This window comes from Pseudophryne corroboree, chromosome 2, assembly GCF_028390025.1.
Source record: "Pseudophryne corroboree isolate aPseCor3 chromosome 2, aPseCor3.hap2, whole genome shotgun sequence".
In the NCBI taxonomy this organism is placed as follows: domain Eukaryota; kingdom Metazoa; phylum Chordata; class Amphibia; order Anura; family Myobatrachidae; genus Pseudophryne; species Pseudophryne corroboree.
Genome location: NC_086445.1, coordinates 576,141,168 through 576,165,087, shown reverse-complemented (window position 1 = coordinate 576,165,087; position 23,920 = coordinate 576,141,168). Strand labels below are relative to the sequence as shown.

General features: G+C 47.7%; 1 protein-coding gene and 1 non-coding gene across 5 annotated transcripts in view; both read left to right on the top strand.

Moving 5' to 3' along the window:
- Positions 1–23,920, top strand: part of CLSPN (claspin) — a 410,714-nt gene that overhangs the window by 16,828 nt on the left and 369,966 nt on the right. The gene's annotated exons all lie outside the window — the stretch shown is intronic.
- Positions 18,333–18,523, top strand: LOC135052847 (U2 spliceosomal RNA). Its single transcript, XR_010242305.1, has one exon. It is a non-coding gene; the product is annotated as a U2 spliceosomal RNA (small nuclear RNA).

Here is a 23,920-nt window from a genome sequence, read left to right as displayed (position 1 = left end):
TTAATTATCCCTTACTTGGACGATCTCCTGATAAGGGCATAGTCCAGGGAACAGTTGGAGGTCGGAGTAGCACTATCTCGGATACTGCTACAACAGCACGGGTGGATTCTAAATATTCCAAAATCGCAGCTGATCCCGACGACACGTCTGCTGTGCCTAGGGATGATTCTGGACACAGTCCAGAAAAAGGTGTTTCTCCCGGAAGAGAAAGCCAGGGAGTTATCCGAGCTAGTCAGGAACCTCCTAAAAACAGTGCATCATTGCACAAGGGTCCTGGTAAAAATGGTGGCTTCCTACGAAGCAATTCCATTCGGCAGATTTCACGCAAGAACTTTTCAGTGGGATCTGCTGGACAAATGGTCCGGATCGCATCTTCAGATGCATCAGCGGATAACCCTATATCCAAGGACAAGGGTGTCTCTCCTGTGGTGGTTATAGAGTGCTCATCTTCTAGAGGGCCGCAGATTCGGCATTCAGGATTGGATGCTGGTGACCACGGAGCCCAGCCCGAGAGGCTGGGGAGCAGTCACACAAGGAAAAAATTTCCAGGGAGTGTGATCAAGTCTGGAGTCTTTTCTCCACATAAATATACTGGAGCTAAGGGTAAATTTATAATGCTCTAAGCTTAGCAAGACCTCTGCTTCAAGGTCAGCCGGTATTGATCCAGTGGGAAAAACATCACGGCAGTCGCCCACGTAAACAGACAGGGCGACACAAGAAGCAGGAGGGAAATGGCAAAAACTGCAAGGACTTTTCGCTGGGCGGAAAATCATGTGATAGCACTGTCAGCAGTGTTTCATCCCGGGAATGGAAACTGGGAAGCAGACTTCCTCAGCAGGCACGACCTCCACCCGGGAGAGTGGAAACTTCATCGGGAAGTTTTTTCCACATGATTGTAAACCGTTGGGAAATACCAAAGGTGGACATGATGGCGTCCCGTCTGAACAAAAAACGGGACAGGTATTGCGCCAGGTCAAGAGACCCTCAGGCAATAGCTGTGGACGTTCTGGTAACACCGTGGGTGTACCAGTCGGTGTATGTGTTCCCTCCTCTGCTTCTCATACCTAAGGTGCTGAGAATTATAAGACGTAGAGGAGTAAGAACTATACTCATGGCTCCGGATTGGCCAAGAAGGACTTGGTACCCGGAACTTCAAGAGATGCTTACAGAGGTCTTATGGCCTCTGCCGCTAAGAAGGGACTTGCTTCAGCAAGTACCATGTCTGTTCCAAGACTTACCGCAGCTGCGTTTGTCGGCATGGCGGTGGAAAGCCGGATCCTAAGGGAAAAAGGCATTCCGGAAGAGGTCATTCCTACCCTGGTCAAAGCCAGAAAGGAGGTGACCGCACAACATTATCACCACATGTGGCGAAAATATGTTGCGTGGTGTGAGGCCAGGAAGGCCCCACAAAGAAATTTCAACTCGGTCGTTTCCTGCATTTCCTGCAAACAGGAGTGTCTATGGGCCTCAAATTGGGGTCCATTAAGGTTCAAATTTCGGCCCTGTCGATTTTCTTCCAGAAAGAATTGACTTCAGTTCCTGAAGTCCAGAAGTTTGTCAAGGGAGTATTGCATATACAACCCCCTTTTGTGCCTCCAGTGGCACTGTGGGATCTCAACGTAGTTCTGGGATTCCTCAAATCACATTGGTTTAAAACCAGTCAAATCTGTGGATTTGAAGCATCTCACATGAAAAGTGACCATGCTCTTGGCCCTGGCCTGGACCAGGCGAGTGTCAAATTGGTGGTTTTTTCTCAAAAAAGCCCATATCTGTTTGTCCATTCGGACAGGGCAGAGCTGCGGACTCGTCCCCAGTTCTCTCCCTAAGGTGGTGTCAGTGTTTCACCTGAACCAGCTTATTGTGGTGCCTTGCACCTACTAGGGACTTGGAGGACTCCAAGTTGCTAGATGTTGTCAGGGCCCTGAAAATATGTTCCAGGACGGCTGGAGTCAGGAAAACTGACTTGCTGTTATCCTGTATGCACCCAACAAACTGGGTGCTCTTGCTTCTAAGCAGACTATTGCTAGTTGGATGTGTAATACAATTCAGCTTGCACATTCTGTGGCAGGCCTGCCACGGCCAAAATATGTAAATGCCCATTCCACAAGGACGGTGGGCTCATCTTGGGCGGCTGCCCGAGGGGTCTCGGCTTTACAACTTTGCCGAGCAGCTACTTGGTCAGGGGCAAACACGTTTGCTAAATTCTACAAATTTGATACCCTGGCTAAGGAGGACCTGGAGTTCTCTCATTCGGTGCTGCAGAGTCATCCGCACTCTCCCGCCCGTTTGGGAGCTTTGGTATAATCCCCATGGTCCTTTCAGGAACCCCAGCATCCACTAGGACGATAGAGAAAATAAGAATTTACTTACCGATAATTCTATTTCTCGGAGTCCGTAGTGGATGCTGGGCGCCCATCCCAAGTGCGGATTATCTGCAATACTTGTACATAGTTACAAAAATCGGGTTATTATTGTTGTGAGCCATCTTTTCAGAGGCTCCGCTGTTATCATACTGTTAACTGGGTTTAGATCACAAGTTGTACGGTGTGATTGGTGTGGCTGGTATGAGTCTTACCCGGGATTCAAAATTCCTCCCTTATTGTGTACGCTCGTCCGGGCACAGTACCTAACTGGCTTGGAGGAGGGTCATAGGGGGAGGAGCCAGTGCACACCACCTGATCGGAAAGCTTTACTTTTGTGCCCTGTCTCCTGCGGAGCCGCTATTCCCCATGGTCCTTTCAGGAACCCCAGCATCCACTACGGACTCCGAGAAATAGAATTATCGGTAAGTAAATTCTTATTTTCTCTATCGTCCTAGTGGATGCTGGGGTTCCTGAAAGGACCATGGGGAATAGCGGCTCCGCAGGAGACAGGGCACAAAAGTAAAGCTTTCTGATCAGGTGGTATGCACTGGCTCCTCCCCCTATGACCCTCCTCCAAGCCAGTTAGATTTTTGTGCCCGGCCGAGAAGGGTGCAATCTAGGTGGCTCTCCTAAAGAGCTGCTTAGAAAAGTTTAGCTTAGGTTTTTTATTTTACAGTGAGTCCTGCTGGCAACAGGATCACTGCAACGAGGGACTTAGGGGAGAAGAAGTGAACTCACCTGCGTGCAGGATGGATTGGCTTCTTGGCTACTGGACATCAGCTCCAGAGGGACGATCACAGGTACAGCCTGGATGGTCACCGGAGCCTTGCCGCCGGCCCCCTTGCAGATGCTGAAGTAAGAAGAGGTCCAGAATCGGCGGCAGAAGACTCCTCAGTCTTCTAAAGGTAGCGCACAGCACTGCAGCTGTGCGCCATTTTCCTCTCAGCACACTTCACACGGCAGTCACTGAGGGTGCAGGGCGCTGGGAGGGGGGCGCCCTGGGAGGCAAATGAATACCTATTTTGGCTAAAAATACCTCACATATAGCCTCCGGAGGCTATATGGAGATATTTAACCCCTGCCAGAATCCGTTAAGAGCGGGAGACGAGGCCGCCGAAAAAGGGGCGGGGCCTATCTCCTCAGCACACAGCGCCATTTTCCCTCACAGAAAGGCTGGAGGGAAGGCTCCCAGGCTCTCCCCTGCACTGCACTACAGAAACAGGGTTAAAACAGAGAGGGGGGGCACTAATTTGGCGTTAGAAATATATAAAAAAGATGCTATAAGGGAAAACACTTATATAAGGTTGTCCCTATATAATTATAGCGTTTTTTGGTGTGTGCTGGCAAACTCTCCCTCTGTCTCTCCAAAGGGCTAGTGGGTCCTGTCCTCTATCAGAGCATTCCCTGTGTGTGTGCTGTGTGTCGGTACGTGTGTGTCGACATGTAGGAGGACGATGTTGGTGAGGAGGCGGAGCAAATTGCCTGTATTGGTGATGTCACTCTCTAGGGAGTCGACACCGGAATGGATGGCTTATTTAGGAATTACGTGATAATGTCAACACGATGCAAGGTCGGTTGACGACATGAGACGGCCGGCAAACAAATTAGTACCTGTCCAGGCGTCTCAGACACCGTCAGGGGCTTGTAAAAACGCCCATTTACCTCAGTTGGTCGACACAGACACGGACACTGAATTCAGTGTCGACGGTGAAGAAACAAACGTATTTTCCTTTAGGGCCACACGTTACATGTTAAGGGCAATGAAGGAGGTGTTACATATTTCTGATACTACAAGTACCACAAATAAGGGTATTATGTAGGGTGGGAATAATCTACTTGTAGTTTTTCCTGAATCAGATAAATTAAAGTGTGTGATGATACGTGGGTTTCCTCCGATAGAAAATTATTGGAGGTATACCCTTTCCCGCCAGAAGTGAGGGCGAGTTGGGAAACACACCTTAGGGTGGATAAGGCGCTCACACGCTTATAAAAACAAGTGGCGTTACCGTCTCCAGATACGGCCGCCCTCAAAGAGCCAGCTGATAGGAAGCTGAAAAATATCCTAAAAAGTATATACACACATACTGGTGTTATACTACGACCAGCAATCGCCTCAGCCTGGATGTGCAGCGCTGGGGGGGCTTGGTCGGATTTCCTGACTGAAAATATTGATACCCTTGACAGGAACAATATTTTATTGACTATAGAGCATTTTAAGGATGCATTTCTATATATGCGAGATGCGCAGAGGGATATTTGCATTCTGGCATCAAGAGTAGATGTGATGTCCATATCTGCCAGACGATGTTTATAGACACGACAGTGGTCAGGTGATGCAGATTCCAGACGGCACATGGAAGTATTGCCGTATAAAGGGGCGGTCCATCGGACCTGGTGGCCATGGCAACAGCTGGAAAATACACTTTTGTTACCCCAAGTCACATCTCAGCAGAAAAGGACACAGTCTTTTCAGTCTCAGTCCTTTCGTACCCATAAAGGCAGGCGGTCAAAAGGCCAGTCATATCTGCCCAGGGTTAGAGGAAAGGGAAGAAGACTGCAGCAGGCAGCCCATTCCCAGGAACAGAAGTCCTCCACAGCTTCTGCCAAGTCCGCAGCATGACGCTGGGGCCATACAAGCGGACTCAGGTGCGGTGGGGGGTCATCTCAAGAGTTTCAGCACGCAGTGGGCTCACTCGCAAGTGGACTCCTGGATCCTACACGTAGTATCCCTGGTGTACATTGGAAATTCGAGACGTCTTCCCCTCACAAGTTCCTGAAGTCTGCTTTACCAACGTCTCCCTCCGACAGGGAGGCAGTATTGGAAAAAAATTCACAGGCTGTATTCCCAGCAGGTGATAATCAAAGTACCCCTCCTACAACAAGGGAAGGGGTATTATTCCACACTATATTGTGGTACTGAAGCCAAACGGCTCGGTGAGATCTAAAAGATTTGAACAATTACATACAAGGGTTCAAATCAAGATGGAGTCACTCAGAGCAGTGATAGCGAACCAGGACGATATGGTGTCACTGGATATCAGGGACGCTTACCTACATGTCCAAATTTTGCCCTTCTCACCAAAGGGTATCTCAGGTTCGTGGTACAGAACTGTCCTTATCAGTTCAGACGCTGCCGTTTGGATTGTCCACGGCACCCTGGGTCTTTACCATGGTAATGGCCGAAATGATGATTCTTCCTAAAAGAAATATGGACGCTTTCCTGATAAGGGCAAGGTCCAGAGAACAGTTGGAGGTCGGAGTAGCACTATCTCAAGTAGTTCTACGACAGCACGAGTGGATTCTAAATATTCCAAAGTCGCAGCTTTTTCCGACGACACGTCTAATGTTCCTAAGAATGATTCTGGACACAGTCCAGAAAAGGATGTTTTCTCCCGGAGAAGAAGACCAGGGAGTTATCCGAGCTAGTCAGGAACCTCCTAAAACCAGGAAAAGTATCAGTGCATCATTGCACAAGGGTCCTGTGAAAAATGGTGGTTTCTTACAAAGCGATCCCATTCGGTAGATTTCACGCAAGAACCTTTCAGTGGAATCTGCTGGGAAAATGGTCCGGATCGCATATTCAGATGCATCAGCGGATAACCCTGTCTCCAAGGACAAGGGTGTTTTCTTCTGCGGTGGCTGCAGAGTGCTCATCTATGAAAGGGCCGCAGATTCGACATTCAGGACTGGGTCCTGGTGACCACGGATGCCAGCCTGAGTGGCTGGGGAGCAGTCACACAAGGAAAAAATTTCCAGGGAGTGTGATCAAGTCTGGAGACTTCTCTCCACATAAATATACTGGAGCTAAGGGCAATTTACAAGGCTCTAAGCTTAGCAAGACCTCTGCTTCAAGGTCAGCCGGTATTGATCCAGTGGGACAACATCACGGCAGTCGCCCACGTAAACAGACAGGGCGGCACATGAAGCAGGAGGGAAATGGCAGAAACTGCAAGGATTCTTCGCTGGGCGAAAAATCATGTGATAACACTCTCAGCAGTGTTAATTCCGGGAGTGGAAAACTGGGAAGCAAACTTCCTCAGCAGGCATAACCTCCACCCGGGAGAGTGGGGACTTCAGCGGGAAGTCTTCCACATGATTGTAAACCGTTGGGAAAAACCAAAGGTGGACATGATGGCGTCCCGCCTGAACAAAAAACTAGACAAATATTGCGCCAGGTCAAGGGACCCTCAGGCAATAGCGGTGGACGCTCTGGTAACACTGTGGGTGTACCAGTCAGGGTATGTGTTCCTTCCTATGCATCTCATACCAAAAGTACTGAGAATCATAAGAAGGAGATGAGTAAGAACGATACTCGTGGTTCTGGATGGGTCAAGAAGGACTTGGTACCCGGAATTTCAAGAGATGGTCACGGAAGTACCGTGGTCTCTACCTTTAAGAAAGGACCTGCTCCAGCAGGGGCCTTGTCTGTTCCAAGACTTACCGCGGCTGCGTTTGACGGCATGGCAGTTGAACGCCGGATCCTGAAAGGGCATTCCAGATGAAGTCATCCCTACCCTGGTCGAAGCCAGGAAGGATGTAACCAAAAAAACATTTTCACCGCATTTGGCGAAAATATGTTGCGTGGTGTGAGGCCAAGAAGGTCCCTACAGAGGAATTCCAACTGGGTCGTTTCCTACATTTCCTGAAACAGGACTGTCTATGGGCCTAAAAATTAGGGTCCATTAAGGTTCAAATTTCGACCCTGTCAAATTTCTTCCAGAAAGAACTGGCTTCAGTGCCTGAAGTTCAGACGTTTGTAAAAGGGGTACTGCATATACAGCCTCCTTTTGTGCCCCCAGTGGCACCTTGGGATCTCAATGTTGTTTTGAGTTTCCTAAAGTCACATTGGTTTGATCCACTCACCACTGTGAAATTAAAATATTTCACATGGAAGGTGAAGATTCTATTAGCCCTGGCTTCAGCCAGGCGTGTGTCAGAATGGGCGGCTTTATCATATAAAAGCCCTTACTTAATTTTTCATTCTGACAGGGCAGAATTGAGGACTCGTCCTCAATTTCTCCTTAAGGTGTTTTCTGTTTTTCACATGAACCAACCTATTGTGGTACCTGCGGCTACTAGGGACTTGGAGGACTCCAAGTTACTTGACGTTGTCAGGGCCCTGAAAATATGTTTCCAGGACGACTGGAGTCAGAAAATCTGACTCGCTGTTTAGCCTGTATGCACCCAACAAGATGGGTGTTCCTGCTTCTAAGCAGACGATTGCTCGCTGGATTTGTAGTACAATTCAGCTTGCACATTCTGTGGCAGGCTTGCCACAGCCAAAATCAGTAAAAGCCCATTCCACAAGGAAGTGGGCTCATCTTGGGCGGCTGCCCGAGGGGTCTCGGCTTTACAACTTTGCCGAGCTGCTACTTGGTCAGGGGCACACCCTGACTGAGGAGGACCTGGAGTTCTCTCATTCGGTGCTGCAGAGTCATCCGCACTCTCCCGCCCGTTTGGGAGCTTTGGTATAATCCCCATGGTCCTGACGGAGTCCCCAGCATCCACTTAGGACGTTAGAGAAAATAAGAATTTACTTACCGATAATTCTATTTCTCGTAGTCCGTAGTGGATGCTGGGCGCCCATCCCAAGTGCGGATTGTCTGCAATACTTGTACATAGTTATTGTTACAAAAATCGGGTTATTCTTGTTGTGAGCCATCTTTTCAGAGGCTCCTTCGTTGTTATCATACTGTTAACTGGGTTCAGATCACAGGTTGTACGGTGTGATTGGTGTGGCTGGTATGAGTCTTACCCGGGATTCAATATCCTTCCTTATTATGCACGCTCGTCCGGGCACAGTATCCTAACTGAGGCTTGGAGGAGGGTCATAGGGGGAGGAGCCAGTGCACACCACCTGATCCTAAAGCTTTTATTATTGTGCCCTGTCTCCTGCGGAGCCGCTAAACCCCATGGTCCTGACGGAGTCCCCAGCATCCACTACGGACTACGAGAAATAGAATTATCGGTAAGTAAATTCTTATTTTTTGAGCGACTTTTCTTAACAGCGTCTTAAACGCATACTGGAAAGAGTCGCTCCAACAACTCCCCACCGTGTCGCAACAACGCTTACCTTCGCGGTATTAGTGCTGTCTCGACGGGCGTCTGTGTCGGATGTTCTAGCAGGTCCAGCAGACGTAACCAGGCTGTGGCTGGAGCATGGGGGGACGGTAAGTCTATGGATTTCCTCTAACAAGGGGGGTCCGGACACAGCTACACTGATTTGGTGGAGACTACAAACAGTGTGTTGATGCGCCGAACATCTCGAGTGCGACAGCGCTACGCTCTAGAGATCATAGGCGCCAGGACTAGGCAGAGGCCGCAATCCTTAGGGTTTAAGTCAACAGGGGGATTCAGACGCTCTCCTGGCCGCCCCTCCTCCGAGTTCATGGCCATTTTCCGCGCGTCTCTCGTTTCATGAACTGAATGACCTCACTTCCGGCTCAGGCGCTACCACAAGGTACTCGGTCGCAGCTTAGACGCTGCGGTTGTGTACACTAGAGATCCCGTCTAGACCGTCGCAGGCCTTAGCGTCTGCATACACGTGGAAGTCGCTGAGCGACTGTGTCCGTTATCAGTTATCAAGAGCGGTAGTGTACATCAGTAGCGTCTGAATCCACTCAGCGTCTCACGAGCGCATCTGCTTGGATATGGAAGTGTGGTGAGTCTCCCTGTATCCTGCTCTCCAGAGGTAGGGTATACAGTACTAAAAATTCTCTCTACTGGTTAGTTTGAATTGTTAATTTTTAGTACCTATTGCATATGAGATCTGTATATTACTGTGTTTTCTGCATGTTATATTGAAAAAGAACCAGTTAAAAACAGAAGTACAATTTTCCTACTTATAAATAAGTTGTAATGGGGGTTGTATTCTCATATGACAATGTCTAATGCTTTAACATGTGACTGACTGCTAGTATGAGTGCTGACTTTACTGTGTAATGTCAGTCCTGTTCTGACCCTCAATTCAGGTGCACTGTGGTCAGATTGATCTCACTTCTATATACTTATATATACATACATATATATATATATATATATATGTATATGTGATTTTCAGTCTCAAATTGTGTAGTCATTAACAGATTTTCTCTGACGTCCTAAGTGGATGCTGGGACTCCGTAAGGACCATGGGGAATAGCGGCTCCGCAGGAGACTGGGCACAACTAAAGAAAGCTTTAGGACTACCTGGTGTGCACTGGCTCCTCCCTCTATGACCCTCCTCCAGACCTCAGTTAGAATCTTGTGCCCGGCTGAGCTGGATGCACACTAGGGGCTCTCCTGAGCTCCTAGAAAAAAGTTTATTTTAGGTTTTTTATTTTCAGTGAGATCTGCTGGCAACAGACTCACTGCTACGAGGGACTAAGGGGAGAGAAGCGAACCTACCTGCTTGCAGCTAGCTTGGGCTTCTAAGGCTACTGGACACCATTAGCTCCAGAGGGATCGAACACAGGGCCCGACCTCGATCGTCCGTTCCCGGAGCCGCGCCGCCGTCCCCCTTACAGAGCCAGAAGCAAGAAGAGTCCTGGAAATCGGCGGCAGAAGACTTCGGTCTACAAACAAGGTAGCACACAGCACTGCAGCTGTGCGCCATTGCTTCCCATGCACACCTCACACTCCGGTCACTGATGGGTGCAGGGCGCTGTGGGAGGGCGCCCTGGGCTGCAATATTAAGTACCTTGGCTGGCAGAAAAACACATAATATAGTCATAGAGACTATATATGTGTAAAATACCCCTGCCAGATATACATAGAAAAAAGCGGGAGAAGTCCGCCGAAAAAGGGGCGGGGCTATCTCCCTCAGCACACTGGCGCCATTTTCCCTCACAGCTCCGCTGGAAGGATCGCTCCCAGGCTCTCCCCTGCAGTTTCCAGACTACATAGGGTAAAAAAGAGAGGGGGGGGCACTAAATTTAGGCGCAATATTGTGTATACAAGCAGCTATTGGGAAAAATCACTCAGTTATAGTGTTAATCCCTGTGTTATATAGCGCTGTTGGTGTGTGCTGGCATACTCTCTCTCTGTCTCCCCAAAGGGCTTTGTGGGGTCCTGTCCTCAGTCAGAGCATTCCCTGTGTGTGTGCTGTGTCGACATGTTTGATGAGGAGGCTTATGTGGAGGCGGAGCAGATGCCGATAAATGTGATGTCACCCCCTGCGGGGTCGACACCTGAGTGGATGGACATGTGGAAGGAATTACGTGACAGTGTCAACTCCTTACATAAAAGGTTTGACGACATAGCAGATGTGGGACAGCCGGCTTCTCAGCCCGTGCCTGCCCAGGCGTCTCAAAAGCCATCAGGGGCCCTAAAACGCCCACTACCTCAGATGGCAGACACAGATGTCGACACGGATACTGACTCCAGTGTCGACGACGATGAGACTACTGTACATTCCAATAGAGCCATCCGTTACATGATTACGGCAATAAAAAAAAATGTGTTGCACATTTCTGATATTACCCCAGGTACCACAAAAAAGGTATTATGTTGGGGAGAAAAAAGCTTCCAGTGGTTTTTCCCCCATCTGATGAACTAAATGTGTGAAGAAGCGTGAGTTTCCCCCGATAAGAAACTGGTAATTTCTAAAAGGTTACTAATGGCGTACCCTTTCCCGCCAGAGGATAGGTCACGTTGTGAGACATCCCCTAGGATGGATAAAGCGCTCACACGTCTGTCAAAGAAGGTGGCACTACCGTCTCAGGACACGGCCGCCCTAGAGGAGCCTGCAGATAGAATGCAGGAGGCTATCCTGAAGTCTGTATATACACACTCAGGCATTATACTGAGACCAGCTATTGCTTCAGCAGGAATGTGCAGTGCTGCAGCTGCGTGGTCAGATTCTCTGTACCTTAAGACAGGGACACTATATTGCTAACCATAGAGCATATTAAAGACGCAGTCTTATACATGAGAGATGCACAGAGGGATAATTGCCGACTGGCATCTAAAATAAACGCAATGTCCATTTCTGCCAGGAACTCGGCAGTGGACAGGTGATGCTGATTCTAAAAGGCACATGGAAGTTTTGCCTTGCAAGGGTGAGGAGTTGTTTGGGGATGGTCTCTCGGACCTCGTTTCCACAGCTACAGCTGGGAAATCAACATTTTGCCCCATGTTCCCTCACAGCCAAAGAAAGCACCGTATTATCAGGCACAGTCCTTTCGGCCCCAGAAAGGCAAGCGGGTTAAAGGCGCGTCCTTTCTGCCCAGAGGCAGAGGTAGAGGGAAAAAGCTGCAACATATAGCCAGTTCCCAGGAACAAAAGTCCTCCCCCGCTTCCTCTAAGTCCACCGCATGACGCTGGGGCTCCACAGGCGGAGCCAGGTACGGTGGGGGCCCGTCTCAAGAACTTCAGCGACCAGTGGGCTCGCTCACGGGTGGATCCCTGGATTCTACAAGTAGTATCTCAGGGATACAAGCTGGAATTCGAGACGTCTCTCCCTCGCCGTTTCCTCAAATCTGCCTTGCCGACAGCTCCCCCGGACAGGGAGGCAGTGCTGGAGGCGATTCACAAGCTGTATTCTCAGTAGGTGATAATCAAGGTACCCCTCCTTCAACAAGGACGGGGTTACTATTCCACAATGTTTGTGGTACCGAAACCGGACGGTTCGGTGAGACCCATTTTAAATTTAAAATCCTTGAACACTTATATAAGAAGGTTCAAGTTCAAGATGAAATCACTCAGGGCGGTGATTGCGAGCCTGGAAGAGGGGGATTCCATGGTATCACTGGACATCAAGGATGCTTACCTGCATGTCCCCATTTACCCTCCTCACCAGAAGTACCTCAGATTTGTGGTACAGGACTGTCATTACCAATTCCAGACGTTGCCGTTTGGTCTGTCCACGGCACCGAGGGTATTTACCAAGGTAATGGCCGAAATGATGATACTCCTTCGGAGAAAGGGAGTTTTAATTATCCCGTACTTGGACGATCTCCTTATAAAGGCGAGGTCCAGGGAACAGTTGTTGATCGGGTAGCACTAGCTCGGGAAGTGCTACAACAGCACGGCTGGATCCTGAATATTCCAAAGTCTCAGCTGGTTCCTACAACGCGTCTACTGTTCCTGGGGATGGTTCTGGACACAGAACAGAAAAAAGTATTTCTCCCGGAGGAGAAGGCCAAGGAGTTGTCATCTCTAGTCGGAGACCTCCTAAAACCAAAACAGGTGTCGGTGCACCACTGCACGCGAGTCCTGGGAAAGATGGTGGCTTCTTACGAAGCAATTCCATTCGGAAGGTTCCATGCAAGGATCTTTCAGTGGTATCTGTTGGACAAGTGGTCCGGATCGCATCTTCAGATGCATCGGCTGATAACCCTGTCTCCAAGGACCAGGGAGTCGCTGTTGTGGTGGCTGCAGAGTGCTCATCTTTTAGAGGGCCGCAGATTCGGCATACAGGACTGGCTCCTGGTGACCACTGATGCCAGCCTTCGAGGTTGGGGGGCAGTCACACAGGGAAGAAACTTCCAGGGACTATGGACAAGTCAGGAGACTTCCCTACACATAAATATTCTGGAACTAAGGGCCATTTACAATGCCCTAAGTCAGGCAAGACCCCTGCTTCAACACTAGCCGGTGCTAATCCAGTCAGACAACATCACGGCGGTCGCCCATGTAAACCGACAGGGCGGCACAAGAAGCAGGATGGCAATGGCAGAAGCCACAAGGATTCTCCGATGGGCGGAAAATCATGTGTTAGCACTGTCAGCAGTGTTCATTCCCGGAGTGGACAACTGGGAAGCAGACTTTCTCAGCAGACACGACCTCCACCCGGGAGAGTTGGGACTTCATCCTGAAGTCTTCCAAATGATTGTACACCGGTGGGAAAGGCCGCAGGTGGACATGATGGCGTCCCGCCTCAACAAAAAGCTAAAAAGATATTGCGCCAGGTCAAGGGACCCTCAGGCGATAGCTGTGGACGCTATGCTAACACCGTGGGTGTACCGGTCGGTGTATGTGTTCCCTCCTCTGCCTCTCATACCCAAGGTACTGAGACTAATAAGAAGGAGAGGAGTAAGAACTATACTCATTGTTCCGGATTGGCCAAGAAGAGCTTGGTACCCAGAACTTCAAGAAATGATCTCAGAGGACCCATGGACTCTGCCGCTCAGACAGGACCTGCTGCAGCAGGGGCCCTGTCTGTTCCAAGACTTACCGCGGCTGCGTTTGACGGCATGGCGGTTGAACGCCGGATCCTGAAGGAAAAGGGCATTCCGGAGGAAGTTATCCCTACGCTTATTAAAGCTAGGAAAGAAGTGACCACAAACCATTATCACCGCATATGGCGGAAATATGTTGCGTGGTGTGAGGCCAGGAAGGCCCAACGGAGGAATTTCAGCTAGGTCGATTTCTGCACTTCCTACAGTCAGGAGTGACTATGGGCCTGAAATTGGGTTCCTTTAAGGTCCAGATTTCGGCTCTATCGATTTTCTTCCAAAAATAACTGGCTTCACTACCTGAAGTTCAGACTTTTGTTAAGGGAGTGCTGCATATTCAGCCCCTTTTGTGCCTCCAGTGGCACCTTGGGATCTCAACGTGGTGTTGGATTTCCTAAAGTCACATTGGTTTGAGCCACTTAAAACCGTGGAATTAAAATATCTCACGTGGAAAGTGGTCATGCTGTTGGCCTTGGCTTCGGCCAGGCGTGTGACAGAATTGGCGGCTTTGTCATGTAAAAGCCCTTATCTGATTTTCCATATGGATAGGGCAGAATTGAGGACTCGTCCCCAGTTTCTCCCTAAGGTGGTATCAGCCTTTCATTTGAACCAACCTATCGTGGTGCCTGCGGCTACTAAAGACTTGGAGGCTTCCAAGTTGTTAGACGTAGTCAGGGCCCTGAGAATTTGTTTCCAGGACAGCTAGTGTCAGGAAAACTGACTCGTTGTTTATCCTGTATGCACCCAACAAGCTGGGTGCTCCTGCTTCAAAGCAGACTATTGCTCACTGGATCTGTAGTACGATTCAGCTTGCACATTCTGCGGCTGGACTGCCGCATCCTAAATCAGTGAAAGCCCATTCCACGAGGAAGGTGGGCTCTTCTTGGGCGGCTGCCCGAGGGGTCTCGGCTCTACAACTTTGCCGAGCAGCTACTTGGTCGGGGTCAAACACATTTGCAAAATTCTACAAGTTTGACACCCTGGCTGAGGAGGACCTAGAGTTTGCCCATTCGGTGCTGCAGAGTCATCCGCACTCTCCCGCCCGTTTGGGAGCTTTGGTATTATCCCCATGGTCCTTACGGAGTCCCAGCATCCACTTAGGACGTCAGAGAAAATAAGATTTTACTCACCGGTAAATCTATTTTTCGTAGTCCGTAGTGGATGCTGGGCGCCCATCCCAAGTGCGGATTGTCTGCAATACTTGTATATAGTTATTGTTTAACTAAAGGGTTATTGTTGAGCCATCTGTTGAGAGGCTCAGTTATTGTTCATACTGTTAACTGGGTATAGTATCACGAGTTATACGGTGTGATTGGTGTGGCTGGTATGAGTCTTACCCGGGATTCAAAATCCTTCCTTATTGTGTCAGCTCTTCCGGGCACAGTATCCTAACAGGTCTGGAGGAGGGTCATAGAGGGAGGAGCCAGTGCACACCAGGTAGTCCTAAAGCTTTCTTTAGTTGTGCCCAGTCTCCTGCGGAGCCTCTATTCCCCATGGTCTTTACGGAGTCCCAGCATCCACTACGGACTACGAGAAATAGATTTACCGGTGAGTAAAATCTTATTATTACCATGTCTGTGAGCGGCAAAAGTGACGAGGATAATTTATCAAGCACTCCTACATCCCTAACATGCTTATCTTGTAAGACAGGGTTAATTGATGGGGATCAATTAGTCACTTATGAGGGTTTGTGTGCAAACTGTTTTCCTTTTCAGCAAAGTAAAAAACAGGAGTTGGTTCAACCACCAACAGAGCCACCATGGAATATGTTCGCAAAGACTCTAGCTTCAATAGCGGACAGGTTAACTTCGGTAGCACCACCTCAAGGGTTAGGTTACACTATTAACCCATACATGCAGCTCCCTTCCTACGGCTTGGTTCCAGTAGCCTCCACAAGCAACCAAGGGACAGGTAAGACTAAGACAGATAAGTCTATGTGTCAGACTACACAAGATGATACAACAGATGATACAGTATATTCAAATACTCCGTATGATGATCAGTCGCAGAGATTTAGTTCAGAGGATGTAGCTGAACTTATTAATGCTGTGAAGGCGGTTCTCTCTTTGGAAGAGCCAGCTATGACAGTGTTAAAATCTAAAGCACCTGTGTTCAAACGAACAAAATCAGTGAGAACTGAATTCCCAGCGTCAGAGGAGCTGACGGAAATGATGGATGAGTCTTGGGCGACGCCCAGTAAGAAATAAAAGATTCCGAAAAGATGGAATTCTTATTATCCATTTCCAGCTGCGGATTGTTCGAAAAGAGAAGTTCCTCCAAAAGTAGATGCACATGTTTTGCGACTTGTGCATAAATCTGCTTTACCACTATCATCTACCTCACTAAATGATGTCACAGACAGAAGGGTAGATAGCTTTTTAAAAAATCTATTTTCTCTAGTAGGAGCAGTGGTAACACCTGCTATGGCTTCGGCCTGGATAGCAAAGGCAATGGGCGAATGGATAGAGGAAATAGAAAATGACATCTCTTCTCCTACTTCGGAGCAAGAGTACCTTTTAAGCCGTTTAAGACAATCTGCCCAATACTTAGAAGAAGCAGCAATTGATATGGGTACAGTTGCTTCTAAAGCTTCAGCCTTGACAGGAGCCGCTCGCAGAGCAGTTTGGCTACGTACCTGGAAAGCAGATGCGGAATCAAAGAAAGAATTGGAAGCATTGCCTTTCGTTGGTAATTTATTGTTTGGGAAATCATTATCTGATATCCTAAAATCAGAGGCTGAATCAAAGAAGGTCAGATTTCTGGCTATTTATAACCCTAAGTCTAAGGGTTCAAAGTTTCGCTCATTTCGTTGGCAAAGCGAAAGCTAAAGAGGAGTCTAAGCAACCCCAGTTCAAAAGCAGGGGTAGGAAGCAGTGGGCTAGCAAAAATCCAGCTTCCAAGCCTGAACAGAAACCATCAGCCTGAAGAGACGGGCCTCCGCCTGGAGGATTCCAGGGTTGGGGGCCGACTCCTTCATTTCTCTTTCATCCATCTGGGGGACGCTGCGCACTTACTAATGGGTTAGAGTGTGTGGGATTGGGAGTTTGGCACAGAACCTATAAAAAAAACTAACTCCTCCCCCCTCTAACCCCTCCCATCTCCTTCCTGCTCAGCAGATTACCTCAGTTTTAGTTTTGTGCCTGAGGAGTACAGGCACAGATTCCTTCAGTGTAGATTTTAGTTAGGTTTCTGTTGTTTATTTTGATTTTACTTATGTGTGCTTAGTCCCTGTTTACAGGAGACACGTATACTAGGAGTGGGGTTAGTTAGTTATGTGTCTCCCACTCCCCAGAGCCTCTAAGAAGCCACCATACTCTTAGTCACTGGGGCTTACTTGATGCAGGATGGATTTCCTAGGAGGCACTGTACTGGTAAGACAGCCACAACCTGCCTGGGCAGCGTTGGGCTGTTATTGCATATATGGTATTTATAATAATTGTATTTATTATTGTGCAGCGCTGGTGTATGCGGACCCCCCTCCCTGCTCAGAGCGGACGGAGCGGTTCAGTCCCGCTTCCGCCGCTCATTTCATGGAAGCCGCGTCTTGTCAGACAGCAGCGGTAGTCATTTCAATGATTTTACGGAGCTCAGTTGCGGGGGTGGGGAGGCTGTACCGCGGCGGGACGCAGGAGGATGTTGTATTCGCGCCCCGTTCTCCCGCCCAACAGCGTCTTACCGCCGCCGTCCTCACTCTGTGGGGGCAGGACTCAGCTATAGGCGCCATCTTCTATCTCTGCAAGAGACCATCCGTCAGGTCAGCGGGGGATACTGCGCTGCACATAACACAGCGTCTCACCCTGTTAGTACAGGCGGAGAGCAGCAAAAACAGCAAGTATAACACAGCCCTTTCATATGCTCTGGAGCTCGTTTATTCTAAGGGATTCTTTAGTGCTCTTTAGTGATCCTTTAGTACATATATTTCGGTAATCTCACTGTAATAGAGTTATTTTTACCTCACCCTGTTTATTACACAGGCGGGGATTTTTTCTTAACTAGTGTTGTGCTATTCTAAATTGACAACAGTTGTTTACATCATGTTATAAAAGGAGCGTTATAGCTCTGTCTGTAGAGCTGGACCACAGCACAGAGTTATGAGACATTATTGTGTGCTATGATTGTGGCATTGTATATTCCATGGTTGTAAACAGCAAATCTCCTAAAGGAACGACAAGTTCAGTAGTTTACTACACAGGAGCTCCAATAGCTTTGTGGGCTAATGCTGTGTATTAGTAAGATAGACTAAACACAGGTTTGATTCCCATATACATTAAATTGCACAATGTGGCTCCAGACTTCCTAAAGGTAGCACAGACACAGGTACCCCATGCTCCAGGACACCAGTTGCAGAGCAGCCGGGAGGTTCCAGGGATCAGTTTATGCCTCTGTGGGCCAGACACATCTCAGTCCAGAATAATACAGATGGAGTAGTGGTTAGCATTGCTGCCTCACAGCACTGAAGCCATGAGCTTGTTTACATAGAAGTATATGAATATACCAAGCAGGTTTAAATTGCTCTACAGTCTTGGCCTCTGCCGCCTCTCATGGGAGGCTGTTCCACTTGTTCACTACCCCTTCTGTGAGGAAATATTTTCCTTAAATTTCCCCTGAACCTGCCTCCCTCCAGTTCAGTGTATGCCCCTAACTGTGTGAAGTTATATATGTATATATATATATTCCCTGCACTTGCAGGGATGGGGGTTCCAGGACCGGTCCACAAATACCGGTATTCTTTGAGTATATTTTTCCTTACACTATGTCAATGTAATGGGTCTTGTACTCTGTTTACTACTTAGCCGCTAGTCTTGGTAAAAAGATCACTACTTGACCTTTTGGCTAGGATCAAGTGTAGTATCTGTTCTTATCAGTTTAATATCTGATACGTTCCCTATGTGGGGGCCATGTATTAAATATATGTTTAGAACAGAAAAATGGAAGAAGAGATTGCTCCGTCCACTCCACGCATTGACTCGGTATTGCAGTACCTCCGGGACCGGTGCACCTTTCAAAACAAGGACAGACTATTTCTATTTCTTGTACACTATGTACTTATGATTTGCCAAATGGCTGAACAAAGCTCCTTAATCAGTTCATACTGTGCAGCGAGTCTGGTCTTTGACAGACAATACAGCTCCTTTACTTCAGAGGCGTTTTTGAGGCTTCATCTACAGAAAATGGTGAGATAAATCCCGTCAGTGAGGATCCTTCAGGATAGAAATAAAAAATAATCTACTGAATTTCTTGGTTTCCACCTCTTCCTTCACGTGAGAGAATGTTGATGGAAGTCTGACTACACACCTGATGAAATAGTTTATATTTCCAGGGAAATGTGTCTGTCTCTAATACATACTGTTTTCGGTTCAATTTCGGTGTTCTCAGTATTAGAGACAGTATTTCTTTATCCTTTCGCTGATGAAGACACTGATCTAATGAAGGTTCCACTAATAATTAGTGGACGCATCCATCATGGGAGAGCCTAAGGCAACTGTCTTTACTAAAGTACAGTATGTGACCTTAACAGTCACCACAGATTGACAACGGTGAGGCCATTATTATATTAGTATTCATTCTGACAGGAATATTCCTACGCCCTCTCCGGGCTTATGCATGAATCTTTAAACCGGTTGCATTATGCAAGTTATCCATTCTTGGGGCAGCTGATCCTTTTCAAATTATCCATTGACTGTTTTGGTCTCTCAAGCTCTATTCCCTATCTATTTATTATTGCATCTTTTCCCTGGCTATGACACCCTTCTATTCATTTTGGTTGCGAATCGTAAAATTCTGCTTCCAAATTAAAGCGTACTTTGCAGGCGGGAGCAAATAACTCTATCAGTAAGGTGTATGCCTGCGGTATAACAGGTCGTGGGTTCTCATCCTGAGGATAATAGCTGAGAAATGGGTATTTTAACCTATGTCAGAAAAATGGGTATTCTTTTGGGAGGCATTTGTATGCCTAGAACACGGACTTCCAATGTGCCCTCTGCAGGGGGCACGGAGTCGGACAGTCTGGTTCCCAGTGGGGAGGACACCAGCTTTCTCAGAGTCCACTGATCCGTTGGATGTACTGAATTTGTATCACGAACATATATTCTGAATCTTGGGGAACACGTACCAAGCAAGAATCTTTAGTGCCCATCTTAGACGGGCTCTAATCATTGCAGTCTGTTCGCTATCTAACAGGAGTATTCAGTCCAATCCTTTTTCCGTCATCTGGGCATCGCTACCATTTTGGGTCAGTTGTTAAAAAAAAAAAAAAGCAGCTGTCTCATGCATTTTTTTTTTTCTACAACGGACCTTAGTTCTGGATTTCTTCCTTCGCAGAAGATGTTATTCATGGGTATTCTTTTCGATACCTGGTATTTCGAATGTTGGCGGAGTGCAGGATTTACTGACCAGAATAGACTCAGGGGTCAGACATACACTTCCTCTGCAGGACAGTGGTGATTTTATAGGTGGCTCCATTCCCCCGGTCTCCTGCCTGGTTTCTTCAATCTCAGATTAAATGTTATTAATCTCAGGCAGGATTGAGTTTACGTAAACAGCAGTTTAGTTTCTCTATTAAAATACCAAGATATTTTCATTGGTCGATCTTTTCGTTGGGCTACACAATCCAGATCTATCTTATAGGACTTCATTCTGTCTCGACATGGAGGGTCATAACCACAGTCAAAAGTTTCAGACATAACGGTTTTTTGGTTTCAACTCTGGCGTTTTCTATGAAACTGATGTCCGAAGTGGAAATATCACTTCCAATCTACGGGCGATCTACAACGCCTTGACTCCAGCTCAATGTCTTCTACAGGGTCTTTCCACTGTGACCTATATCAATTGTTCTGTGACACTTGTAGCTGGAGAGACATCGGAACAGTATCTAACATGTGCAGAGGGCGGAATTTTGGATCCCGTCAGTGTCTGTCATCTCCAGTTCCAGAATGGGCAACTGGGAAGCAGATTTCCTGAATCTTCAGGCTGTTCTTCCTTAAAGTATGTGAAATCAACAGGGATTTCTGGCTTTGGTGTGTCTATAACTAGCCGACATAGACCTCAGGGCTTCATTGGTACTGTGATCGTTTCGGGAATCCTCTTGTGGCAATCGTAGACGCCGTGTCAGCTCCTTGTCACTTTCATCTAGCATATTTATTCTGCCTCTGGCAACATCTAGTGAGTACCTCAACACATTTGACCAGTGGCTCTTTCGGTTTTCCTAATCCGCTTCGGATTTGCCTGTTGACTCTGTTCTGCAATGTTATAGCCCAGAGTGACCAGGGCTCCTTACAGGGTACCTTTTCGGCCAGCTCTCCACTCCCAACTTTTACGTCATCACCGGGATTTTGTCTATTCTGCCGCTGACGGCGTGATTGTGGAAAACAATGTCATCAAGCCCTACTACGTTTCTGGCTCTCTAACCAATCACAGTGCCAGAACACTTGTCATCGTTTGTGTGTATTTAACGGTCACTCAGCTGGAGTTCTTAGTCCTTTCCGCCTCTTATCTTTTCTACAACACAGTTGTCAGAACTACTTTGTCTTCTTATCTTAGCAGACTGGGTTCTGCTCTAGAATTTACTTTCCAGAATGGCTCCTGTTTCTCCTTTCCGGCCTCTGGACTTTGGTTGAGTTGCGGTTTCTTTTCTCTTAGTGTTTTTGTTTATGCAGTTAGGGTGGTTTTACTTACAAACCACAAGTTGTATTGGTTTTTCCTCTCCTTCAGCACATTGGGCTTCTTGTGTCGTCCCAGGCTTGTCCGGGGCGGGTCGGTAATTGGCCTTATTGGTTGTTGTTCAAACCTTAACTCTTACCTTGTTGGGTTTGTTTTGCTGCACCCAAGCGTGGCTGGCTGGCCAATAAGAACAGGGTGATGTGCTGGGTTAATTCTGCTATTCAGCAGGCTTAGATTTCTTAGGCGTTGCCTGTTCCTGATTCCTTAGGGGCTCATTCGACTCGACCTGTTGGAGCCTCTTGGGCTGTTCACAGTGGTGTATTCGTCGAGCAACTGCGTAGAGCGACGACCTAGTCGTCCGTTCATACCTTCACGAAATTCTTCCGTTTTTCATACTTTTGGTTTGGAGACTGCCTCTGTTAGGCATCAAAGTTTGCAGACTGCTATGTCGTCTGTGTCTCCCTCCTCTAATTAGCTTGCTTTGGGAAATCCCATTAGTAAGTGCGCAGCGTCCCCCAGATGGATGAAAGAGAAATAGGGATTTTTGTTTACTTACCGTAAAATCTCTTTCTCTGATTCCATCTGGGGGACGCTGCGATCCCTCCCGTATATATATTCTGTTCTGCCTCTTCCGGCTTTGCTAAACGTTAACTGAGGTAATCTGCTGAGCAGGAAGGAGATGGGAGGGGTTAGAGGGGGGAGGAGTTAGTTTTTTTTATAGGTTCTGTGCCAAACTCCCAATCCCACACACTCTAACCCATTAGTAAGTGCGCAGCGTCCCCCAGATGGAATCAGAGAAAGAGATTTTACGGTAAGTAAACAAAAATCCCTATTTTGCACACATATTGCAACAGTCAACGACAGATGCTTGGGTGCAGAAGGTGGTATCTCAGGGGTATGGGTTCCCATTCAGGAGGCAGCCTCCTCAAAGATTTTTTTGCACCAGCCCGTCTTGTATAGAGTCAAAGGCCAATGCCCTGTAAGAAGCAGTCCAAAAATTACTGCAGTCAGGTGTGATTGTCCCAGTACCTCCATCACAAAGGGGACAGGGGTTTTACTCCAATCTATTTCTGATCCAGAAACCAAATGGGTCATATCGACCAATTCTCAATCTGAAAATGTTGAACAAATACATTTGGATCCCGAAGTTCCACATGGAGACGTTACGCTCCATAATGTTGGCTATGGAATCGGGAGATTACATGGTATCTCTGGATGTACGGGATGCTTACCTACATGTGCCTATAGCACTGTCTCATCAGTGTTACCTCAGGTTTGCCATCCTCCAGGAACATTTTCAGTTCCAAGCCTTGCCCTTCGGGCTAGCAACAGCACCCAGGGTGTTTACCAAGATCATGGTGGTTATGGCAGCTTGTCTGCGCAAACAGGGGATAAGAATATTCCCATACCTCGACGACCTGTTAATCTTAGCTCACTCGCAAGATTTACTTTTGAGCCATCAACAGACAATAGTTTGTTTACAGAGACACGGGTGGCTCATAAATTGGGAAAAGTCGTCTCTGAATCCGTCACAGCGGATGGTTCATTTGGGGGCCATATTGGATTCAGACCTACAGAAAGGTCTCTTACCAGAGAAAAAGATAGTCAAGGTGCAGGTCATGGCTCAGGAAGCGTTGCACGCCCAGACAATGTCAGTCCATGCAGCAATGCGACTGTTGGGTCTGATGGTATCAACCTTCGATATGGTGGAATATGCGCAATTCTACTCCAGACCATTGCAGCACCTTATTCTGACCAAATGGAACGGAAATCATTATACAGTAAAAAAGCAGATGATAAAGTTTTCAGTAAACGTAAAAAGGTCTCTAGCGTGGTGCTACAGACAGACCATTTAAACAAGGGGAGACCCTTTTGGATAAAAGAATGGCAAGTCCTGACAACAGATGCCAGCCTGCAAGGCTGGAGGGGGGGCGGTACTCTGAAGCCTGTGGTTCCAGGGAAAATGGACCGCAAGGGAAAGTCGCCTTCCAAAAAATCTGTTGGAAATAAGGGCCATTTACCTGGCTCTAGTTCAGGCAAAGGACAGTCTGCAAGGAAGACCAGTCCAGATTCGCTCAGACAATGCGACAGCAGTAGCGTACCTCAATCATCAAGGAGGAACTCACAGCAAAAGATTGATGGAGGAAGTGACTCCCATTCTAAGATGGGCAGAACTCCATCTCCCAGCATTGTCAGCAGTGTTTGTCCCAGGTGTTATCAGTCGACACACCATTCAGGAAACCGAATGGGCATTGCACCCAGAAGTGTTTCAGACACTAGTGAACAGAGGGGGTCTACCAGAGAGAGACCTCATGGCGTCTCGTCTAAACAACAAAGTTCCAAGGTACGGATCGAGAACGAGGGACCCAGGAGCGGTCCTTGTAGACGCACTGTCAGTAGAATGGAATTTTCATCTGGCATATCTGTTCCCTCCAATATCTCTGTTACCCAGAGTAGTGAGAAAAATAAAGCAAGCAAAGGGAGAGATAATTCTGATAGCTCCAGCTTGGCCAAGAAGGCATTGGTACACAGATCTGCTAAGAATGTCCGTGGAATCACCGATACTGCTCCCTCAACGTCCAGATCTGTTAATGCAGGGTCCTTGTTGCCACAGTCATCTGGATCGCCTGTCTTTGACGGCGTGGCTGTTGAAACCTCTATCTTAGAAGCGAGAGGCTTTTCGAAACAAGTAATCCAGACTATGCTTAGAGCAAGAAAGCCTTCAGCTCGGGTGTATCGTAG